General features: G+C 44.1%; 1 protein-coding gene across 6 annotated transcripts in view; it reads right to left on the bottom strand.

Annotated features, from left to right (window-relative positions):
• ZNF618 (zinc finger protein 618) overlaps positions 1 to 22,935 on the bottom strand; it is a 184,410-nt gene that overhangs the window by 145,659 nt on the left and 15,816 nt on the right. The window contains exon 1 of one of the 6 annotated variants that reach the window (XM_045043518.1): positions 10,210 to 10,534. The exons of the other annotated variants lie outside the window; for them this stretch is intronic. The gene's annotated coding sequence lies outside the window, so the exon portion shown is untranslated. Of the gene's footprint in view, positions 1 to 10,209; positions 10,535 to 22,935 lie in introns of those variants that run through there. 6 annotated transcript variants of the gene reach the window in all.

Here is a 22,935-nt window from a genome sequence, read left to right as displayed (position 1 = left end):
CAAACTCCTACAGAAGTGGACCAGAATGGAGAACGAACACAGGGTAATGAGTTCCCTGTCCCTAGAGGGGTTCGAGCAGAGGCCAGACAATCACGTGGCAGGAATGACACTTACGAGACTTTAGGACAAGGGGCACCTGGGTGGCTCAGTCGGGTGAGTGCCCGACCCTTGATTTCAGCTCAGGTCGTGACCCCAGGGTTATGGGATCGAGCCCCGTGTTGCTAAGTGTGGAGCCTGCGTGAGATTCTCTCTCTCTTCCTCTGCCCCTCTTCCCTGCTCGAGCTCTCTCTTAAAAAAAAAAAAAAAAAAAAGGAGAGATATTGAAGAACAAGTCCTGGGTTGCAGGGAGGGGGGATGGGGACAGACAGAAATGACTTTGACATTCCACCCTTAAATTGGGATACCTTACGATTCTTCTTCCCCGGGGAGGCTGGACAGTGTCTGGTAAGATACAGGTGATGAGTCTAAACAAAGTCTTCAAACTGGGTTCCCCTCTTCCAGCCTGCCTCAGGGGGCCCCCCAGGAGTGGCCACACAGGTGGGGCCTATTTGCTCAGGGCTGACCTCCCCATCAGGCAGAGGAGTCATGGCGCCCAGGCCCCACATACCTTTAAGGGCCCACAAAAATATTTTCATTTATTTTTAATGTGTATTTATTTCTGAGAGAGAGAGACAGAGTTCAAGCAGGGGAGGGGCAGAGAGAGAGGGAGACACAGACTCCAAAGCAGGCTCCAGGCTCTGAGGGTTCAGTACACAGCACTACACGGGGCTCAAACTCATGCACTGTGAGATCATGATGTGAGCTGAAGTCAGATGCTCAACCAACTGAGCCATCCAGGCGCCCCAATACTTTCATTTCTTTTAAAATCAGACTAAAAAGGTTAAGCGTCCGACTTCGGCTCAGGTCATGATCTCGCGGTCCATGGGTTCGAGCCCCGCATCGGGCTCTGTGCTGACAGCTCAGAGCCTGGAGCCTGTTTCAGATTCTGTGTCTCCCTCTTTCTCTGACCCTCCCCTGTTCATGCTCTCTCTCTGTCTCAAAAATAAATAAATGTTAAAAAAAATTTTTTTTAAATAAATAAAATCAGACTAAAGAAACTGAACCCTCAGGATGGAGAAAATGCTGAACATATAATATTAATATACTCATCTTCATACCAATGCAGCCATAAAATATAATTTTTAATATTTCTTATGGAAGAAGGTGCCCACAAAGGCAAAAAAGTGCCTAGGGCTCACCAAAGTCATAAAGTGGCCCTCCCTCCCCAATTAAAAAAACTGCCTTTATCTCTTCAATATACTGAGCTCCCATATAAGATTTCATTTATGAAAAGGTTCTTGGCCTAGAAAGAGTTTTGAAATCTTGTAGCAGGTGAAAATCATGCTTTATCCTCCAGAGTTTCAGGGTCTTGACTTAGGAACAGATGAAATGTGGAGTCAGAGTAGTCAACTGAGCTTTTTCAAGCCAAAGGCTCCATTTCTCTGACACATCTGCACCTCCCTGCTCTCATGACCAATCCTGACAGGTCACTGGCACCGTCACCACCTCCTGGTAAAGGAATGTAGGGGGGACGCCTGGGTGGCTCCGTGGGTTGAGCATCCAAACCTTGGTTTCGGCTCAGGTCATCATCTCGCAGTTCATGAGATCAAGCCCTACGTCGGGCTCTGAGCTGACAGCTCGGAGCCTGCTTGAGATTCTCTCTCTCCCTCTCTCTCTGCCCCTCCCCGCCCCCTTGCACACGCACACTTTCTCAAAATAAGCACTTTAAGGAAAAAGTAACGTAGGCACATTGTGTGTTACCCTTCCTTTGCATGCTATCTCCAGTGGACGTCTCGAGACGTGGAAAGTGCCAGATGGAAAATAATACTGCTGAGCTCTTTAGAAAGGGATCCCACACATCAGATTCAACCCCAAGCTCAAATGGTGACGCTTCCTTTATCCCGAAAGGAGCAGTTCGAACCTGAAGGAGGGAAATCCTGGAAACTGGATAAGCTTATTAACCAGTCCCACAGGAGAAAGGAGAAATCCTGAAGGAGGGAAATCCTGGAAACTGGATAAGCTTATTAACCAGTCCCACAGGAGAAAGGAGAATCCTTTAAAGAAAATCCATTCAAGGAAAACAGCGAGTTCAGGGACAGTTGGTCACCTAAGTGAGGCTCTCGGCACGTGGCATGTGTCAGCAGCACTCAGGGAGACAGCTGGAACCTCGGACAGGGAGACAGTTGGAACCTCGGACTTCCGACCTCCCCCTCCCCCAGGACTCGGAACCAGCACGTCTGCTGATGGGGATTGCACCTGTCAGCTGCTCTAGTGACAGAGGTCCTGGACCACCCTCGGAAAAGTGCTCACCTACTGCTGGTGACAGATGGGGCTCGGGGGTGTCCCCAGACTGCTGGGCCTTTGTTTCTGGGTACCAATGCCTGGTAAGGTGTAACCTCACAGGGCGTCTTGTGCAGCAGCCTCAGAAGTAGAATGTGCCCATCGTGGTGGGCTTCCCTCTTTTACATGCAACACAACCTACCCTCCCCCCGCCCCACCCCACACACAATTCCTCTGTTCTCCCAGCCTCAACCACACCCCCGATGGCTCATCCCCATCCTTGTCCTCACCTGCCGGACACGCTAACAGAAGAGCTGATGGTCAGAACCTAGGACGGCACAACGCCACTTCTCAAACGAAGGTCAAACAGGAGAAACCGACACTTCTGTCTCTATCTATTCAGCATCCCTTCTTCCAAAACAGAACTATTTTACCCTTTCCAGAACCCATAATCGAAGTGGCTTCAACGGGCTGTCCCCAGACCCCAACTCCAAGACCCACATCTGTCCAATCCAAAGAAAACAATCCTCTTGGCACCGTGACTGGCTCAGGGATGAGCCTGTGGGCCAGTGGGAGCCTTTCTTGGGCCTTTTCGGTTGAAATCCTTGGGAAACAGGTACTCTCTTTCCGCCGGGCTTAGAAATCAGCCTGAAGATGCTACCACCACCACCGCCACCACCTGGGGAGGGGCTTGCATGAAGGGTAGGTTAACCCCGGGAAGGAAGAGCTGAGACATGGAGAGCAATGCATTTCTAATGCGCCTGGATCCAGCCCTGGACTCTTCAGTAGGCACGCCAATAAATGTCCCTTTGGGCTTATACAAATTTGAGATGTGTTTCTGTCACCTGCAGCCTAAGGGGTCTTGATAAAAAGGGTGGTCTGTTTTACGAACTGGCAGACTTGGTTTAAAGGCAGAAAGAATCCATGCTTTGCCGGGAATTAGCTGTATGACACTGGGCCAACCATGCCACCTCTCTGTTTCCATTTCGTCCCCAGCTCCCACGGTTGTGGGAGAGAATGAAACTATATCACAGTGACTGCACGTAGCACTTGAAATGTTATTTAGCGTCTGTAGGTGCTCAACAGACATCAGGAAAGAAAGTAGCAGCCTAGCAGAAGATCCCCCCCTCCCCCGGCACCCCTGAGGCTAGCTTGGCAGAGCAAAATGGCCATCAGACACCCAAGTCACAAGAGGAACAGCTAGGGGAAGCCCTTTTTTAAGAGCCATAACCCTTGGCATGCTGCCAACCCTTTACAGGGCTCAAAGTGATTCCCTATCATCATCTACCCCCACAACCCCTGCTACTAGAACGAGACTCTCAAAAGCACAGTGGCACAGCCCTTACGAAGGCCAATTTGCAGTATCATTAAAATGCTGAATCTCTGGGGCACCTGGGTGGCTCAGTAGGTTAAGCGTCCGACTTCAGCTCAGGTCATGATCTCGCGGTTGGTGAGTTCAAGCCCCACGTCGGGCTCTGTGCTGACAGCTCAGAGCCTGGAGCCTGCTTCGGATTTTGTGTCTCCCTCTCTCTCTTTGCTCCTTTCCCACTCACACTCTCTCTCTCTGTCTCAAAAATAAACATTAAAAAATTGTTTTTAAAAACGCAGACTCTCTTCATGAAGCCTCTTCCAATATGCTATCTTCCAAAAGTACTCTCATAAATGCAAAATAATACAATGTAAGTGGCTTCTACTCCTGACCGAGCAAGAGGGACCAGATTTACCGCCCACCTTAAACAACCAAGTAACTGGACAAAACATACAAAACAATGATCTCTAAGCACTGGACAAAAGGCAGCACGGGACAGTAATCCCTAGGAGAGGAAAAGCAATTTCTGGAGGATTTTAGGCTGGAGAACTTCTAGGCTGCAGTGTAGGGATGGAGAACCAAAGCACACAGAGTTCAGGGGATTTCCCCAAGCTGAGGGGACAGTTTAGAAGTGGGGAGGGCAAGGAAGCTGTGATATGCAGGGTAGAGTCAGAGAAGAGAGAGGTGCCCAGGGAGTACACTCAAATTCTTCCGTTGCTTTCGTACAAATCAGCACACGCACACACGGAAACCACCTGAGGCCAGGCCAAGAACCACCAGAAAGAACCAAGTAGAAAAAGTCTCAGGGCTCACATAGAGCTAAGAATAGTTCCCATTCCCAACAGCCAAAGTAGGGAAAATATGACAACTAATGGCACTGGGTTGAGTACTCAGAAAGGTATGATGACCCCCCCCCCCAGACCAGGGGTCGGTACACCTTAAAGGCCACTCAATATTTTAGGCTTTGTGGGTCACTGGGGAATGAAACTAGCCATAGACAACACAAAAGTGGATGAGCATAGCTGTGTTCCAATGAAATTTTATTTACAAAAACAGGTGGCAGGCCAGATTGGTCCCATGGATAGAGTATGCCAAACCCTGCTCTATGGTAAAGAGTGCTCTGGTGGTCCTACACAGTGTAACAGCTGTAACCAGAACGATGTGTCCCCCTCAAGGTCTCCACATCCGAATCCCCAGCACCAGCATATTATGTCCCAGCGGTGGACATAATATGTTAGGATATAGGCAAATGGAATTAAGCTTGCTAATCAGATGACCTTGAGGTGGGGAGATTACTGTGGATTACGTGAGTGGGTGCAAGGGTCCTGCTAAGTAGAAGACAGAACCAGAGAAAACGGCAGCACGAGGACCGCGCCCAACACTGCTGGCTTTGAAGACGGACAAACGGAGCCACAGCCCAAGGAATACAGGCAGCCTCCAGGAGCTAGAAAAGGAAACAGATCCTCCCCTAGAACTTCCAGAAGGAACACAGTCCCGCCAACATCTTAACTTTAGCCCGGTGAACTCCAACTTGGACTTCCAATCTCCGGAACTATAAGGTAATAAATCTGCGTGGCTGTCGGCCACTAAGCGTGTGGTAGTTACGGCAGCAATCAGGAGACAAGTACAACAGCAATAATGGAATAAACCACAAAAATACTTAAAGGGAGACTAAAACATCCAGCAAGGAGCAATGCAAAATTCACAACGTCTGTCAGTCAAAAATCACTGGGCATGAAAGAAGCAGAAGAACTCATTAATAGGAAGAGACCCAGAAACGACCTAGACGACAGACTCGAAGGACATTAAAAGAGCTATCATAAACATACCCCGTAAATTCCAGAAGGGAGGAAAAACATGAGCATGTCAGAAAGAGACACAGGAGATTTAAAGGAGACTCCTTCCAGAGATGAAAACTACAATGCCTGGATGAAGAACAGATCGGACACTGAAGAAGGAAAGGCCTGATGAACTTGAAGACACAACAAGAGAGACTGCTAACAATGAAACAGAGAAAAAACAGGGACAAAAATAAACAGGGCATCATGAGCTGTGGGACAACGTCAAAAGACCTAAGACATATGCAACTGGAGTCCCGAAAAAAGAGGCAAAGAGAGGGAGAGGAGAGAAAAGGTTATTTGAAGAAATAATGCCCCAGAGTTTTTAAGCCGGTGCAAAGTACAAACCCACAGAACCCAGACGCTCAATGAATCCCAAGCAGAACAAACACAAAGAAAACCACTCTGAGGCACATCACAATCAAACTGCTTCAAACCAGGGATAAAAAGAACATCTAAAAAGTGGTCAGGAAGTTTAAGAAGACATAACGTACAGTGGAACAAAATAAGAATTTGTCACCTCCTCACCAAAAACGTTAAAACATAAGACAGTGGGGGTGCCTGGGTGGTTCAGTCGGTTTAGCATCCGACTCTGGATTTTGGCTCCGATCGTGATCTCACAGGTTTGTGAGTCTGAGCCTGGCATCGGGATCTGCACTGACAGCATGGAGCCTGCTTGGGATTCTCTCTCTCCCTCTCTCTCTGCTCCTCTCCAGCTTATTCTTCTCTCTCTCTCTCTCTCTCTCGCTCTCTCTCTCCCCACCCCCTCTCTCAAAATAAATAAATTTTAAAAATGTACAAAAATAAAAATAAAAATAAGGGCATCTGGGTGGCTCAGTCACAGTTTAGTTCTGACTTCAGCTCCAATTGCGATCTCACAATTCCTGAGTTCGAGCCCTGCGTTGGGCTCTGTGCTGACAGCTCAGAGCCTGGAGCCTGGAGGTTGCTTCAGATTCTATGTCTCCCTCTCTTTCTGCCTCTCCCCTGCTCACACTCTATCTCTCTCTCTTTACAAAATAAATGAACATTAAAAAAACACAAAAAATAAAATAAAACATAAGACAGTGGAGTAACATCTTTTAAGTACTGAAAGAAAAAAAAAAACCCGTCAACCCAGAATTCGATAGGTAGCAAAAATATCTGTCAAAAATAAAGGACTGTATCATCAGCAGACCAACATCACAAGAAGTGCTGATTTGGGGATTATAAGGGCCAGAAAACTGGTAACACCCAAAATACCCATCAGAAAGGGGCTAGTGACATAAACTATGGCAGACCCTTAAAAGAGAATATTGAACACTGATAAAAACTGCAGCAGACCTATTAGGGCTGACATGAAACGGCGTTATGACATCCTACTAGGTGAGCAGAGCTACGTACGACAATATGAAAGGTTCACATCTGTGCCTGTAAGCGTATAAAAAAAGACCAATATGAGACACTCCACAGTCACCAGTGCTTACCTACCGGAAATGGGGCTGAGGAGGATGTGGGGTCAATGCGAAGGGGCTCTTTCCATTTCGTTCTTTATACTGCTTACTTCTGCGTCACCTGAATTGCTTTCAAAGAGCAAGTTCAAATATAAAAAACAAAAGCGGTCCTCAGCTGGGATTCAAGGCAAGCCCAAGAGACAGTCAACTTCTTGATTGGCTAAGTACTATTCATGATTTACTCAATTTGGGGTATGACAACATCTATTCCTTTTGCTTCTTTCAAATATCCTCTTTTTCATTCTATCCCAAATTCCACACCTGGGTACACATCGTAACGAAGGTCTCACTGAAGTCCACGTGGGAGCACGGACAAGGATGCTCGTCGCAGCTTTATTTGGGGTGGGGGCATCCGTCCCTGAGTGGAGGATGGGTAAAATCCACCCAGCGGCTCAAAGTAACACGGTGGAGCTCAAACACTTAGAGCTGAGAGGCAAAAGTGAGAAACAGAATGAGATCTGGACACTAGAGCGCTGATGGGACACTTTTTCAACATGCACACAAACGACAGCACACATTTTGCAAGAACACATAAACAAAAAAGAAAAAAATGCATGTTAAATATATAGAATATTGGACAGAGCAGAGGAGCAGAGCCAGGAGAATGGATAAGGATAGAAAGAAATAACTAAATAAAGCACGGGAAGGATTGTAATGAGCCAAAAACGATCATGCGCCCTAAACTGAGTATATTAACGTGCTACACATAAAAGATAAGGGGCAGGGCAGATGACATTTGAGCGACCGCGTGCCAGTTGCTTTACATGTATTAACGCGTCATTATTAACTCTCTCATAAGGTTCTCTGAGCTCCAATTTATTTTTTAAAAAAGTTTTAATGTTTATTTATTTTTGAGAGAGACAGAGACGGAATGAGAGTGGGTTAGGGGCGGAGAGAGAGGGAGACACAGAATTTGGAACAGGCTCCAGGCTCCAGGCCGTCAGCAGAGCCCGACGCGGGGCTCGAACTCACAAGCTGTGAGATTGTGACCTGAGCGGAAGTCGGACGCTCAACCGGCCGAGCCACCCAGGCGCCCCAATCCGAGCTCCAATTTATAAAGAAGAAACTGAGACACAGAGAGGTTCAACAACTGGCCCAAGGTCACACAGGGAGGAAACAGCAGAGGCAAAAGACTAGAATCGAGAATGGCTGGCTCCTGAGCCTACGGTCTTCCCCCCACCGGGCAGCCACAGCTGCTCCCGACCCGACTTACAACGAGAAAACAGAAGCCCGGCCTTTTCTTAGAATCCAGGATATCAGAATTAGAGCCTGTATCACACCTTATCAGACCCCTTTATGCAGATGCAAAACAAGGCCCCAAAAAGGCATTGCAGGAGCCCCCCGGAAGCCAAGAAAACCCAGGCCAGTTTCTTCCTGCTGGGGCACACTTCCTTAGTCCCACTGCTTCTAGATCTGCCAGGAAAGCGAAGAAATGAAACGAAACAAACTTTATCTGTAGAATATCAGCTTGGAACAAAAGACCTGAAAGGTTAGAGATCAAGGGAGGGGCAGGAGAGAAGACAAAACTCACTTCCAGGTCTGTGACCCAGCCCTGAGGACACCCAGAGAGCCTGGGTGCAGCACCACACGAGGTGGCATTTATGAGCCACGAGAGCCCACGAGAACCCCGAGCCCCGGCGGGGCCCGCCACTCGGCCGGGACGGGGACTCCGGCCAGGGAAGAAGGGACCTCGCCGCGCCGGAGTTTTCACATCCCGGAAAAGCCCGTGAAGCCCTGGCACAGGCGCTGATGTATCAGCTAATGTCTCACTCAAGTTGTCAGCATTTTGTTAGAGCCAATTCAGCGGGTAATTAAGGAAAAAGTTGGGACCAGATGGGGAAGCAGATGCTCACTCAGCCGCGAGTACACTTCCCTGCAAGTGTCTGCGAAGCACCGGGCCGGCCACGGCGGGGAGACAGGGGCTGAAGCGACAGCCCCGATACGAGTGGGAGAGAGGGGAGGCCCATTTTAAAGGTGAAGAAACTGAGGCCCAGAGAGGTCAGGGGACTTGGGGCTGCTGGAAGAACGGCAGGCAACAATGAGAGGAAAACCAGAAGACTGAAAAGAAGGAGTGTTTCTACCCTGAGGCAGAACTGCACACAAGGCAGGACCCCCCCCCCCCAACAAGCAGAACGAAGGAACTCCAGAAACGGGGGAGAGGGCCTGGATCCCAGCCTCAACCCTGCCCCTTCCTTGCTGCCTCCCCTCAGATAAGTCACTTTTCCTCTCTTGGGCTCAGTTTACTCATCTGCAAAATGGAGGAAAAGATCCCTGTACAGCCCACTCAAAGAAATGACGGAGTTAATAAGCACTGGGCACGGGTGTTGAGGACGGGAGTCGGGATGCCTGGGTTCGGTTTCTGGCTTCCCTCCCCATCAAATGTGTGACTTGTTTCACTCGGCCTCAATTTCTCCACCTATAAAATGGGAGTAACAGTGCATACCTCACAGGTACGGTGTGAGGACTTAAAAACAGGAAGACTTAGAACAGTAGAAGGCACAGTGTAAGTGCTCCTATGACCCCCCTACTACCATGGAGCCAATGAAAAATGACCACCAGACATTCCTGCAGCTGGCCAAGAAAATACTGACGTTTCAGTGTTAAAGGGAAAAGGCAGGGCATAAAACTGTATGCACTATGATGATAGCTATATTACACAAAGGATAAAAGGCCACCTAGAGAAAAGACAAAGTTAACAGAGAACTGCTAATCGTGATTACAAAGCGATAGAACAAGGGATTTACTTGCCTCTAATTCTCTATATTTCAAAATTTTCATATATGGATAACCGCTTTTGTAACAAAAAGGAAGGGCTGAACACACTGAGTTTTAGTTCTTTTTAAACACACTGAGCTTTCAGTGTTGGGGCTTTTTCACGGGGCTCCTAATGTAGAACACTGGCTGGGCAAATGAAAACAAAGACCAAGGGCAGTGGCCAGCTAACCTGACAGTGAACTCCAGAGCCGCAAAGGGGTGAAAGGGGAGAGTCCTGTGTGGCAGAGGGCGTAGGGACCACCAATGCCTCCTCTCCTCCCCACCCTGAGAGACTGACCACAGGGATATAAAAATAGGAGGCACTATTTATACAAAGGTCTGGACCAGGTAAACCAGTCTAACGTGAAGGTGATCACAACAGCCACTGCCTCTTGGGGGAAGGGGTGGCGACCGACAAAGGACCCAAGGAAACATTCTGGGAGCTGGAAATGTTCCACGTGGCAACAGGGGTAGGAATTCCGTGGGTATATGCACTTACCCAAACCTTCAGCTATGACTGTCCCTGTCCATCTTCCTTATGTGAGTTTTCCTGAAACAGCTGTCATGACATGATAACCAGCATCCTCGCGGAGTGGGAAGTCGGTGGAGGTACAGGTAATAAAGGAAGAGCAACATGTCGATGGCGGCTGAAGCTGGACCATGGGACGTGGTGGGGCGCGACACAACTCTGTTCATTCAGCATACTTCTGAAACTTTGAAGTTTATTTTTACCTACTCTGAGACAGAGAGAGAGAGAGAGCAAGCGGGGGAGGGACGGAGAGAGAGGGAGACAGAATCCCACGCAGGCTCTGTGCTGTCAGCGCAGAGCCCAACATGGGGCCCGATCTCACAAACCGTGAGCCCATGACCTGAGCCGAAGTCAAGAATTGGGCGTGTAACCACCACCCAGGTGCCCCCATATTTTTTTTTTTAAATAGGAGGAAAACAGTTATGGTGGCTTATCAAAAAATCAAACACGTAATTACTGTACGATCCAGTAATTCTACTTCTCGGTATAGACCCAAAAGAATGGCAAGCAGGATCTCGAAGAGACGGTAGTACACTCACGCTCACGGGAGTATTCGTGATAACCAACATGTAGCAGCGGCCCAAGTGTCCGCCGACAGAGGAGGGGATAAACAAAATGACATCTGCACACACAGTGGAATCTTATACAGCCTTGAGAAGTAAGGAGACTCCGACACGGGGTACAACATGGAAGAGCCCCGAGGACACGATGCCGGTCACAAAGAGACAAATATGATATGATTCCACTTGTAGGAGGTACTTAGAGAAGTCAAGTTCAGAGACAGAAAGTAGAATGGTGGTTGCCAAGGGCCGGGGGGGGGGGGGTTCTTTACGGAGAGTTTCCATTCCACGAGATGAAGTTCTGAAGATGGGCAGCACAGCAATGTATGCGTACTTAACACGACCTAACCGAACTGTATACACAAAAATGGTGAAGACAATCAAGTTTGTTATACACTGTATTTTAACACAATTAAAAAGTTAAAAAAAAAAAAAAGAGGTCCTGAAATCTAGAAGGGGATTTCACATACAAACCCACCCGCCAAGGAATTTCTGTTAGATGTTAGGGAGGTAACGATACATGGAAGGGCATCGCGATGACCCATCTCATAGACGTCATCCTTGAGATTCTGACACAGAACTGGTAAGATGAAAATCAAATATGTCACCCCTGGGGGTGGTGATAGGACCAATAGGGAATCCCAGACATCACAGTGGTGGCTTACCTTCTACTTTCCAACTCAACCCTGACCCCATCAGGAAAGCATCTGGGCAGAACCACTGGGCACTTCACCGTGGAGCCTCACAATGATGGAACCCAGACTGAGAAAACCTATAGCCCCGGCCCGGCCCCCTCAAACTCTGGCCGCCGTGTCGCCCACCCATCCTGTACACGGACAACACCTGGCCCTCCCCTTTCAACCCAAGACCCGAGGAAGCTGCTGCTGATATCACTGTAGGGTCTACACCACACTAAATCATACCTGCCTCCGTTTAGAAGGATTAAAGGAAGCGAGCAGGGGAGAGGGCAAATGCAACAAAATTGCGTAATAAAAAAAGGAGAAAAGCGTTCTACTCGAGATTCAGGGAAGGAGCATGTGTAAGTTTTACTCCAGGAAGCTAAAATAAATTTTAGACAAATTCTCCTTTGCATCCCCAACAAAATTAAAGAAAACAAGAACAGAATAAAACGAAGGGTTAGCTCAAGGAATTCAGAAGAGAATACAAGGAATCAAATAATGGCACAGCGGAATTATAATGAGCATCAGGAGCAGGGACCAGCAGAGTCGTCAGCACAGAAAACAGAGTTAAGGCATCCAAAGGATACACTCGAGAAGCACTTACAAACCTCAAAAGAGAGAAATAGAGGCTCAAATAATCAAGACAAGAGATAATGCAGAAAACAAACAATAGGGATATATGGATATATATGTGGATAACTGCCATTCCAAGAAGAAATGAGCCCAGTGGGACACAATGGAACAAAAATGTTCCTATTATTAAGAGCTAAATCTGTAGACAAAGTACATTCCGTGCACCTCGCAAACTAATGAAAAGACACCAAAACGTGGATATTGCTTGGAATATCCCTTGAATTTCAAGGGGGAAAAGAATACCACAGGCATTCAGGAAGGATGAGGGTGAGAGGGTGGGGGAGTCGACCATCAAAATAAAATACCATGTGGCCTCTGAATTATCCAATATTAACAACATAAGACTATAGAGCATCTACGGAGTACTGAGTGATAAAATACGTAACCCAAAATGCTCTATTCATCCAAGCTGCCATTCACATGAGAAGGAATCAAAAATACCTTCTCAGTTATATAAGTACTTAGAAAAGAGAACACTATAATTAGATGAAAGAAGTTTAAAAAAAAACACATTAGGTATTATAATAAATATAACTTGGGGTAAGCTCCATATTAAAAGACACAGGCACTCAGACTCTGAATTTTTAAATATAAAAAACCTACACGCTATCTGAAAGAAATACAGCTATTTTTCTAAAGGGCACAGAAAAGTTAAAAGAAAAAGTAAAATAAGAACTTAAATGTAAAATTATACCAGGTAAACCCCAACAACAGAAAGCAGAAAGTACTTTAGAAAAATCACTGGAATTAAAGGTGAAATCAGGAAATGCTTTATAAAAATGAGAAAAACTACAACTGAAAGCAGAAAACATAGAACAGGTCAAGGAGGACCTATTTTTACAGATTAGGAGTACAACCCATAATAAAATGTGACCAGGCAGACATATATTTCTGTTAAATAACCCAGCAATAAAATATATAAAGTAAAATAAAAAAAGCAAAAGCTAACACCGAAAGAAACATTATACTATTGGAAGACATTAACAGATTCTCAAATTCTTGAAATAATAAATGGAAAAGCAAAATTATTAGGGCTCGTGAGGGAATCTGAAAAATGTGATTAATATCCATGATATCTGAAATGGAGAAACAGACGTATATGTAGCAAACAGTAAGCCCCAAAACGGAAATGAAATATTTACACAAACTGATATTTGAAAAAAGGAATCCAAAACTTTCTATAAATTAACAAAAGCAAAACCATCGTTGGCAACAGTCTCTCACAATTAACTAAAAATGAATAAACATAAATACTAATGTAAAAAAAGGAATCACAAAGATTTAATACTTTTAAATCATCTTTAAAGAAAACATCGGGGCGCCTGGGTGGCTCAGTCAGTTAAGTGTCCGACTTCGGCTCAGGTCATGATCTCACGGTCGGTGGGTTCCAGCCCCGCGTTGGGCTCTGTGCTGACAGCTCAGAGCCTGAAGCCTGCTTCAGATTCTGCGTCTCCCTCTCTCTCTGCCCCTTCCCTGCTCATGCTCTCTCTTTCTCTCTCTCTCTCAAAAATAAACACTAAAAAGTTTTTTTAAAAGAGAACATCAAAACTAAAACTAAGGTATGGAATATTTAGAGGAGAAAATAGTTACGATGCGTCAGAGTAGGTTTATAGAATGTGACCAAAAATGTACTCAGAGGAAAATTCATTGACTAAGCACTTTCATTACTAACCAGAGAAAAAGAAAGAGCTTAAGGACTCAATTTTTTTAAACATCTCAAGAAAGCGAAAGGAGGGGGTTTAACATAAACATAATAATTTGGAAACGTTTTAAGTAGTCAGAGGTGACAAATTACTTCAAAGTATTAAGAGGTGGGTAAAATAGGCCTGGATGTTAGTTTTCAACCAAAAAACATAAGGGAGAAAAATCAGATTAGAAAATATAACCAGAGGACATTTTTTTTAAGTTGTACTCTTTCTATGCAAACATGGTTCAAATTCTTGATGAAATGAATAGATTTCTAATAAAATACAAATGACTAAAACTATTTTCAACCAGAGCAAGAGCAAAAAAATTACTGAAGAAAGGGTTACAGTGGAAGAGAATCATCTCCAAAAGTATAACAAGACAAGAGTTTTAAAGGCTAGTCCTTTTAAACTTTCAAAAGACAGATAATTCCCATGCAATATAAATCATTCCTGGCAGAGACTACAAATAAACATCTGGCATGCATGCTGAAACTCTCATTTCCTACACTCGTACAAAACACTAAATTGTTTACACATGACAGGACCTCAGAATCCTTCTCAACACGGCCATCTCAGCAGCTACCAACAGGTACACAATTTGCAGTATATTTATCCACCTTGTTCCAGATCATTGAAAATGATGGAAAGCTTCCCAATTTGTAACCCACTGTACTAGCATAATCCCCATTTTAAAAATGACAAAAAGAGCACGCCAAAAATAAAACCACAAGACAATTTCACTAACGGAGATGGACACAAAATGCTGCAAAATGGATCCACAGTATATTAAAATAATGGGACACCATGAACAAATGGGTTCCTTCCAGGATGGTTAATATTGGGAAATCTATTAATGTAATTCACCGCATCAGCAGATCAAAGTTAAGAAAACCATACGGTCATCCGGGTATATAATGAAAGGTATTTGTTTAAAATTCATCATCCTTTTCTCCCCTCTTATTACGAACCAGTCTTACAGTGGGGGAGGGGATGATTCACACTCCACTGCAAAAGAAAAATTCAAACGCGGAAGAGCGAAAAGCACCCCTAAATCGTACCACTCACCTCCATCTTGATAAAATTAAGAAAAATAAAAATAAACTTAGCAACTCAGAAGATGCTTACTTAATAATAAAGAATATGTAACGGGGGGTGCCTGGGTGGCTCAGTCGGTTAAGCGTCCGACTTCGGCTCAGGTCATGATCTCACAGTCTGTGAGTCTGAGCCCCACAAAAGACTCTGCTGACAGCTCAGAGCCTAGAGCCTGGAGCCTGCCTCTGATTCTGTGTTTCCCTCTCTCTCTCTGCCCCTTCCCTGTTTGTGCTGTCTCTCCCTCTCTCTCTCTCAAAAATAAACATTAAAAAAAAATTTTAATAAAAAAAATAAAAAAGAATATGTATCAGAAACCAAAATAAAACTTCAGACTTAACTAGAAAATGCTAACATCCTTCCTACTAAAAGAAGAAACAAGACAATACAAGGATACATGTTATCCCTGCTACTATTCAAACTGCCTAGAAGGTCTAGTCAACCTATAAGAAAAAAAAGGACAATGTTGTAAAAGAAGGGAAATGAATATTATCTGCATCTATTACAATCTATCTAAAAATCACAAGAAACCACTGGAATTAAGACGACAATATGCGGCTGGGGTGTGCCCGGGTGGCTCAGTTGGTTGAGTGTCTGACTCTTGATTTGGGCTCAGGTCATGATCCCAGGGTCACGGGATCAAGCCGAGCATCCGGCCAGCTCCATGGAGACCACTTAAGATGCTCTCGCGCTCTCTCTCTCTCTCTCTCTCTCCACCCGCAACCCGCTCCCATCCCCCACTGGGGCTCGCTCGTGATCTCTCTCTAAAAATAAAAAAATTAAAATTAAAAAAACAATATGGTAAGTTATCCACTAACAAAACAGCCACATAAAATCCAGTAGCTTTTCAATGTACTTGAATTAATTAGGCAAAGTAACACAATGAGGAAAATTATCCCCCTTGGTCAAAAATACCAAATACCCAGGAATATACTTAAAGATACATGTCCAAGGGGTCCCTGGATGGCTCCATCAATTGAGTGTCTGACTCTTGATTTTGGCTCAGGTCATGATCCCAGGGTCATGGGATCAAGCCGTGCAGACCACACTGGGCACAGAGCCTGCTTGGGATTCTCATTCTCTATCTCTCCCTCTGCCCCTCTCCCCAGCTCGCATGCTCTAAAACAAAATAAAGTAAAATAAAAGTCCAAAACTTAGGTGGAAAACTTTAATGTGGGTCATTTAAGGGAACACGAACAAAGAAAGAGACAGACCACAACCTTAATGGACAAAAAAAACATTATACTGTTAAGAACACCCTTCTATTCAATTAAATGCATACATTTAACACGATTACCATCACAAGGCAATTTTTACCTTTAAAAATGATTCCAGCATTCATCCGCTAGAATATGTGTGAGACTAATGAAAATTTTGAAAACAGAATAATATGGAAAGACATTTACTAAATATTACAATATTTTTAAAGCAAAAATAACCAAAACAGGGTGGTACGGGAACTAAAGTTAACACACATAGTTGGATGTGTTGGGTCTGTTTCTGCACTGTAATCGATTAAATCTATCTGCCTGTATATGCCTATGCCAGGTCAACCCTCATTCAGTTACTATAGCTTTAAGATATTTTAATACCTGCATTTAGAAAATACACACTCAAATCCACCCAGCTCTTGGTGGCAGCACTAGACAGCCAACTTCTCAATCCTTTATAACCCTTCAAACCACCCAGCCATAGATTAAGTGGGGCCCACGAAGCCATCCAGCCCAGGAGCAGCAAATGTGAACTAGGCTACCACCACATTGCCTTCCCAGTGGCAGACATCACTAATCAATCTCAGTATCTTGCCCACCATGGCCTATCCATGGACCCAATAACCAACCACAACTGGAATTCATAAGAAAACATGGACATCTGTGAAGTCCAATCTCTTCATTTTATGGGTAAATGAGTTTCCATCCTCATGACAATTTTGCAAGGCAGACCAAAAAAGCTCATTATCTCATATTCTAGACAACAGTGCTTCCAAGAGGGAAAATGACACGGCAAACTCAGCCCGGGCCTGATAAGGGGCAGACCATACAACGCCAGGTCTCTTGCATCCAGCCCTACGGTCCTTCCATCCTCCATGTCCTATAACCCAAATGGGCTCAGACACAGGCCTAGTGAGCCTACAGGTAGCTGCCATTTTCTGTGCAAGAAAAAAAAAAAAAAAGCATCCAGATGCAACTGGCCAGCTAACCCTTACATAGGACTTGCTATGTGTCAAGCACTGTGCTAGTATTTTTAATATTAACTCCGCTAATGCTCACTCTACCCATTTTGCAGACAAGGAAACCGATGCTAAGTCATATGCCCAAGGTCATGTGGTCTGAAGGAGGCAGATGTGGGTTTCGCATCCCGGAAGTCTGGCTACAAAGTGGACATCCTTAGCCACTTTGCTGTCCCACTTTTCAGAGCAGCCATGTAAGGACTGTTTTTCCTGGGGGCATCACGTGTGCCACAGCACCTAGACCCACCCTGCACGCTCCCGCCAACTCACGCTGGGCTTTGGTAAAATTACACCATAAAGAACATCTTCATATATAAGTATTTTTATATTTTAAAATCCTCTCCTTTAGATATATTCCCAAAGAGGGATTGCCGGTACTAAGCTTTGGGAACCTCTGTTGATTTGGAAAGGAAATAAACTCTTTTAAAAAGCATTTTGTTGACTCACTTTGTTATTATAAAAGAGGTTCGTGTTCCATGAAGAAAACTTACTATATGCAAAAAAAAAAAAAAAAAAAAAAAAAAAAAGACCCATAATCGCAGGCCTCTCCAAGTTCATCTCCATTAACAGTTTTGCTCCCTGGGTGTCACTGGAACCCCTGAGACCTCCAGTCAGTCGTCTGTGGGGACTTGCTCCAAGCCCACGTCCAAGTTGAGTTCACCAACTGGGGAGCTCCATGGCTGCCTGCTTTGTGCACTCGTTATCTTCAATGGGAAGTAACAAAGATCACTATTTATCACGAGGATGAGGGAGCCAAGCAGGCAGGACATTTCTGATCTGTTCCTTACCTGCTAGACAGGAGGTTTAGGTAAAGGGGCTCTGGGTTCCACCTGCTCAGGACAGCTGGGAGGTCCTGGCAGGAAAGTCCAGTAGACAATTTAATGAATCATAGCCAGCAATTTTTTTTTTAATAAAAAAAAAAAGAATTAAAAAGCAGCAGAATACAGGGGTGCCTGAGTAGCTCAGTCAGTTGAGCGTCCAACTCTTGGTTTCAGCTCAGGTCATGATCCCAGGGTCGTGGGACCAAGCCCCATGTTGGGCTCCTCAATGAGCATGGAGCCTGCTTAAGATTCTCTCTCTCTCTCTCTCTCTCTCTCTCTCTCTCTCTCTCTCTCTCTCCCCCTCTGCCCCTCTCCCCTGCTTGCATGCGCACTCTAAAATAAAAAAAAATTAAATTAAAAAATTAAAAAACCTGGGGCGCCTGGGTGGCGCAGTCGGTTAAGCGTCCGACTTCAGCCAGGTCACGATCTTGCGGTCCGGGAGTTCGAGCCCCGCGTCGGGCTCTGGGCTGATGGCTCAGAGCCTGGAGCCTGTCTCCCTCTCTCTCTGCCCCTCCCCCATTCATGCTCTGTCTCTCTCTGTCCCAAAAATAAATAAACATTGAAAAAAATTTAAAAAAAAAAATTAAAAAACTGTATCAGAAAGCATCACAAGTGGTTAAGTGTAAATATTGTTCTCTGCTTTTGCTTTACCTTTGTGAGTACATGCATATGAGACGGTGATATAAAATGTGTTTCTTCCAGTGGGTCAGTCATGAACATTTGCTGCTGCCCAGCAGGGCACAGGCCCTGCAGAGGTCAGTTCTGTCAGGACACCAGGAGGCAGGAGTGAGATCGCATCTGCAAAAGCACTTTACAGCATTAAGCACTGTTCTGACTTCAGACCAGATCACCGAAGACTCGCTTTCTTCCTCTCATTTGCCCTAACCTTTATTCCCCTCTAACTCCCCACCTACGTGCACCCCCTCAGAGACAAGAGTTCCGATACACTGAATATTCTGGTGGGCTCCCATGAAGGATAACGACATTTGGGCAGAATTTTGTGAGTCATCAGCTTTCAAGGAATTAGATTTATAATAATAAGTACTCAACGCTAAAAATTCACTGTTCATCTTTCTTTAATGATTCATCTAATTTCATCAGCCCAGAATGCTCTATTCCAACCATTTCCTCCCACAGACCCATCTTTAGACCCTCAAATCCTATCTGTCCTTCAAACTCACACTCAAATACCACTTCCTCCAGGAAGTTGCCCTGGATTCTCTTTACCAGGATTCAACTTTCCCTCTACTAAATACCCTCAGCAACCGGTCTTAGAACACTGAACATTTTCTACAGCACGTTGTATGTGACTATGAACAGAATCCGTATTGTTTCATCACCTTGGTGCCTATCAGGAGTCTCCAGCCATAATTAGGACAATTATTTAATGGATAAATAAATTCAGAAGGTGTTTAGGATCTTGAAAGAGGAAGGATCATCACCCAAAAATGTTTTATCAGCATAAATGCAGAAAACCAAGTTATTAGAGAATTCTGGCTAATAAAATGAGATTAAAAATAATTTCCTGAAAAATTAATACATGTGTAATAAGTAAAATATATAAGAACAGACGTGAAATTAACACAGCTATCTCGGAGAGGTATGCAATTATGAAGTCTTTTTTACATATATGTTCTAGGTTTCCTCATTAAACATGAACCCTTTTCATAATAATAAAGTCAATGAAATTTTTTTTAAAGAATCTGCTATATTTCTTTTCCAAATCAACAGAGATTCCCAAAGCCTGGTACCAATAATTGTCCCAAAAGGGGCAGGATATATGGAAATGTATTAAACTAATATCTACCCTTGATCCAGTAATCTCTCTTTGGGAATATATCCAAAGGAGATGGCTTTAAAATATCAGAATACTCTATTTATGAAAATATTCGTTACAGTGTAACCATATTAAAGAGAAATTAGAACCAACCTAAATGTGCAACAATAGAGTATGGGTTAAACAAACTACATTCTTTTCTGTGACTATTATGCAGTCTTTAAAAATGACAATGAGGAAGACAAAAGATGGGGGAAGGAAAAGGCAGGAGGCGAAACTAATACGTTATGATTCAAATAATAAAAATATGCTTGTAAAATAACTAGAAGGAAATACACCGAAGTTTTAATAGGGAATATAAGAGGGCTGGCATTTATTTACCATAGTCTTTTTATTTCCTTACTTTCTGATTTCTCTGTAATATCATTAGGTTACTTTATTTAAAAATTAACTTATTAAAACAAGTATCAGCAAACATCTAACTGCGACCAAGGAATAATCTGTTTAGGAATATCTGTTTTGAATAAGCCATGACTACTGCTTCCCATCCCATTCAACAAGCACCTATTAGCACTGCTCTGTGCCAAGGTACGCATGGTCCCTAGGGAAAGATACCTGAGCATCCCTGAGATACAGCGCATTGTGAAAAGTACTCCACAGCCCTAACAGTTGGACTCAGGTTCTGTCACCTCCCAGATGTGGTGAATGAGAACATCAATTAGACACCCACAGCAAGTTCTCTAATGTCACTGAACTTCAGTTTCTGCCACTGTAGTGGCATTGAGGTCAGTCTGGATAATAAAGAGCATCTGCCCGGTGAAAAAAACACACTAGAAAGCAGCCCAACCTGGTGAACAACATACATGCTATTCTACAGGTCAGTTCTGAAGACATGATTCCAGTGCTCAGGTTTATCTGTAAGTGATCAAGTCAAAAAGAGTGTTATACCTGTACACTCAGATAACATCAGAGTCCAGAAAGAGACCTAAGTACATGGAAATTTAATATCAGAGAAAGACAGCATTTCAAATCCAGAAGGAAAAGGTGGATTATTCAATTCTTGGCGTTACAGCAAGAAGCTAGACATGTGGAAAAAAACAGAGCCTAATCTCTATGCCCCTCCTGCAAAGCAAATATATTCCAAAGAGATAATCAATTTAAATGTAAGAAAAGAAAGCGTATACAAAATGAAAGAAGAAGTAAGGATGAATTTTTTTTTTAATGTTTATTTATTTTTGAGACAGAGGGAGAGAGAGCATGAACGGGGGAGGGGCAGAGAGAGAGGGAGACACAGAATCGGAAACAGGCTCCAGGCTCTGAGCAGTCAGCACAGAGCCCGACGCGGGGCTCGAACCCACGGACTGTGAGATCGTGACCTGAGCCGAAGTCGGCCGCTTAACCGACTGAGCCACCCAGGCGCCCCAGGATGAATTTTTTTTAATTCTTTTTTTGTTTCCAGGTATTTGATCTTACAAATAATTGTGAGCACTCATGCGTGTTTCACATGGTATACAGACACACCTATTCCTTCTGTGAATGTTCCTGGAAGACGAATTGTTGACTTGTTCAATAACATCAATGTTCAACTTGGTCTTTTCCCTGTCACGGCCATTTTTTAAGCATACAGTTCAAGAGTGCTAAGTACATTCACGGTGTTGTGCAACAGATCTCCAGAACTTTTTCATCTTGCAAAACTGAAAGTCTATACCCACTAAACAGCATCTCCCCATTTCCCCCTTCCCCTGGCAACCACCCTTCCACTTTCTGTTTCTGCCAGTTCGGCTACTTTCGAGGTCTCACGAGGAGCAGAATCAGACAGCATTCGCCTTCCTGTGACGGGCTGGTGTCACTCAGCATAGTGTCCTCGAGGTTTATCCATATGGTAGCATGTGACAGGATTTCCTTTTTTTAAGGCTGAATAATATTCCATTTGATGCACAGACCTTATTTTGTTTACACCCTCATCCGTCAATGAACCTGAGTTACTTCCACCTCTTGACCACTGTAAATAACACTGCAATGAACATGGGTGTATAATCATCTCTTTGAAATCCTGCTTTGAATTCTCCTGGATATACACCCAAAAGTAGGATTGCCAGATCATATGAGAATTCTATTTTTAATTTTTTGAGAAACTGCCATACTGTTTTCCATAGCAGCTGCACCAACAGTACACAGGGTTCCAAATTTTCCATGCCAACACTTACTTTCTGGGATTTTTTTTTTTTTATAGTGACTATCCTAATAGGTGTGAGTGATTTCTCATTGTGGTTTTAAATTACATTTCTCAAATGATCAGTGACATTGCGTCTATTTCCATATGCGTCTTGGCCATCTGTGTACCTTCTCTGGAAAAATGTCTGTCCAAGTCCTCTGCCCATTTTTAAAAAATCAGGTTATTTGGTTTTTGTTGTTGCACTGTAGGGGGTTCTTTATATATTCTGGAAACTAACCCTCATTCAGATATATGATTTGCAAATATCTTCTTCCATTCTGTAGGCTGCCTTTCACTATAAATTCTTAACGTGGGGAAGTCTTTTTAAGTGTGACACCAAAACAATACAGTCAGAATCCAAAACACAAAAATGTAAGCATTTTAAAAGTAAACATTTTATTGAACCACCACTAAACGGTGCTTTAAAAAAAAAAAAAAAGTCCAGGAAAAGAAATACTTGAAATCTAAACAGCAAACAAAGAGCCAATATCTCTAAAATCCAAAATTTATTGAAAAAATAAAGGAAGTGTGCCTTGGCAGCTCAGTCAGTTAAGCATCTGACTTTGGCTCAGGTCATGATCTCACGGTTCGTGAGTTTGAGCCTCTCATTGAGCTCTCTGCTGTCAGCACAGATCCTCTGTTCCCCTCTCTGCCCTTCCCTCTCTCTCTCTCTCAAAAATGAATAAACATTCTAAAAAACAAATAAATAAAGGAGCTTCTGGGTGGCTCAGTCAGTAAGCATCCAACTTTGACTCAGGTCGTGATCTCACGACTCCTGAGTTCAAGCCCCGTGTCAGGCTCTGTGCTGACAGCTCAGAGCCCGGAGCCTGCTTCAGATTCTGTCTCCCTCTCTCTCTGCCCCTCCCCCAACTCACGTGCACGCCCTCTCTCTCTCTCTCTCTCTCTCTCTCTCTCTCTCTCTAAAATAAACATTAAATAAACATTAAAAATTTTTTAATAAAGAATAAAATAAAGAATAAAAAAAAATAAAAGAAAAAACAGA

This window comes from Felis catus, chromosome D4 (assembly GCF_018350175.1).
Source record: "Felis catus isolate Fca126 chromosome D4, F.catus_Fca126_mat1.0, whole genome shotgun sequence".
NCBI classification, from domain to species: Eukaryota; Metazoa; Chordata; class Mammalia; order Carnivora; family Felidae; genus Felis; species Felis catus.
Note: the sequence above shows the minus strand (reverse complement) of the source record. Positions and strands in the feature narration are given on the sequence as shown.